Source organism: Semicossyphus pulcher, unplaced genomic scaffold (assembly GCF_022749685.1).
Source record: "Semicossyphus pulcher isolate SPU_LCO1_2020_fin unplaced genomic scaffold, fSemPul1.0.p SCAF_18, whole genome shotgun sequence".
Lineage (NCBI taxonomy): Eukaryota > Metazoa > Chordata > Actinopteri > Labriformes > Labridae > Semicossyphus > Semicossyphus pulcher.
Window position 1 is genome coordinate 18896140 of NW_027211691.1, and position 2664 is coordinate 18898803.

The following is a 2664-nucleotide window of genomic DNA, read 5'->3' on the forward strand; positions in this document are numbered from 1 at the left end:
TAGTTGCTAGGTGCTATCTTAGTTTTAGCCTAGAATGTAATGTGGATCTAAATTAGAACTTTTAATGTCATAAATAATAGATTAATCTTGATTTAATTATAATGTATATGGGTTAAAGTTGACAGAAAAGGTAAAAACACAATTTACTGCCTTAAAAAGAGTGCAGTGTTTTACGTGTAGATTCTACAATAGTTAATGGATGTTTTTAATCATTTAAACAGGCATAAAACTAAAGCTTTACAACCTTTTCACCTTTAAATCCGTCACACTTTAAACTTCAAACCACTTTTCTCTGTTATATTGTTTCTGTCGTTATGCCCTCTCCTTTTGTAGATCCGCCTATCTTCCCCTTTGACCCTCTATCATTTAGGATACATCCCGTGTGTGTTCAGTTTAAACAGCACGGCTTAGATCCTATGTGAGTTCTGAGAAGCAGCTAGTGTGTGCGGACTGACAGCTGATTGCGCTATGGTTTAATCTTGTTAGGGATTTTCAAAAGTGCTGCGTCCACTCAGATCTGGAGATAGGAGCACCGTGCAGCCTTTGTGTGCAAAATTTCAACGCTCCCAACAAGGGGGACAAAGGGCCCCCCTGGTGATGTCATTCGCTGTCAGCAAGCAGGCCCTCGCTGCAGGAGAGGGGCCAGGATGGGACATACTGTGACCATCACTGCTCCAACACCCTCCACCATGGCCCCAGCGCGTCACCCTGTGACCCCCTCTCAACCGATGTACCAACCCTCGGTGTGAAGTTCAAGACGGAAATCTGAGTTGGACACAAACATAGATTCTGAATATATCCGACCTTTGACCCCAGAAAATAAAATCGGCACAAATGATGCATATATGTCATATTTCTTATGATATGTGTCACTTCAAGTCATATTCAGTTACCATCAGGGCCATTAGAGTACAGCTGCCTGTATTTATCAGTGCAGTGTCTTGTCGGCACACAGCTGTCCATCAACGTGTGACAAATACTGCAGCTGACTTGTGTTGTGTAATAATACCCACATCAGCGTATAGGTCTAAATTCATTATATTTGGGTTGATTCAGTGGCCAAAACTTGAGTATTATTGTTATAATCGAACATACTTGGCCTATTTTTCGTTATAATTTATAATATGTTTTAATTAGATGTACTGTAATGTAGTAATGGATGTTTTTATGGGGATTTTCTCATGTTGTTCTGACCTCTTAAACACGTGTGCTACACTGTGTACTTACGACCTCTGACTCTACTTAAGTCAGACATGTGACACAAATTGAGTGTTGGTTCCTTGGCACTTTTGTGTCTTTTTTAACTTGCAATGTGAGTCGTGTGAGGAATTGTTGAGCCAGCTCCACATTCCAGGATGCAGCGTCATAAATCTCAGCTGTGTATATGTATGTGTGTGTATTAGAGATAGCGTGTGTGTGTACGTGTGAACACAGACAGATGTGTCCTAACTTAGCAATACGTAGCACAGCAACTCCTGCTTCCAAGAAAACGTATGTCGCTGACTTCTTCCCCTTTTTTAGAGAGTGAATCTGGAGACGATCTGTTGGCTTATGTTACAGTACATAGCACACGTACACATAGTGACAAATATACAGGGATAAGCTGCTGCCCCATTCGAGCAGACATCTTACACCTGGTTTCAGATATAGCACACACATCCAAGTGTTTGTGGGTATTTATGGGCATTAGTCATGTATGTTCATCAGAAGTGTTTTCCTCCTGGCACTCGGCCACACTATCAGCCACACTTACTATTCCTACTCAAAACATGTCAGCCCCCGTGGTGTCCAGTTTAAGTCCGAGGCTTTCCTCATGACTGTAAATCATTTGCGTGACCACAACATCAGCAGGTCCCACCGAGCAGGGAGAGACGGACAAGCAGGCGCAGCCGGTGCTGTGAAAATATGGAGTTCAACGGATGAAAGGCAAACATCCCTCAGGGCCACAGGGCTTTAGTTGTGAATGACCCTGGTATGCAAAACAGGTAGCCTCTCACTATACAGGACATCCTGATAAGGAGAAGCTTTAGCTCACTGTGCAGACCACCAGGCTGTTTGTTGAGTTTTAAATGAATTTCATAATTTAGCATTCTTTATTTATTTTATTTAATTATTTAATCTGCATTGTTTTTTTTGTCACCAAAATATTAAGCTGTTGAATGTACCATTCAATATTATCATTTGAGCAGAGTTTACCTTTGATATTTTCTATGTGCAGCAATATGCGAGCCATCTTCCCAGTGCGGACCTTTTAAGTAACATAGCTAAACCTTTTAGCAGCGTGAACCTTTTAGCTAACGTATCTCAGCAGTTGTTTAGCACCATGCAGTCCTCTTTATTTACAGCAGCCATACTCTGTCTCAAAATAAAGTTCTCCATGTAAGACTTAACAGAACAAGTATTTCTTGTAAACTTTGTAAATTTTTCCCCCTGGCCACCAGGCAACACTAACAAGCTAACGAGCGTGCTAACTAATAGAAAGCTCATTAGCTTAGCCATTATTTCCCCACGCTCTTAAATAACTCGGTAGAAAGACATTATGTACAACTTGAGAACAAACCTGTTTTCGCAAAGATATAACACTTTTCAAGAGAGAATCTAAATTTAGTACTCACAAGCTAGCGAGTATGCTAACTAACAAAAACTACCTTAGCCATCATTTTT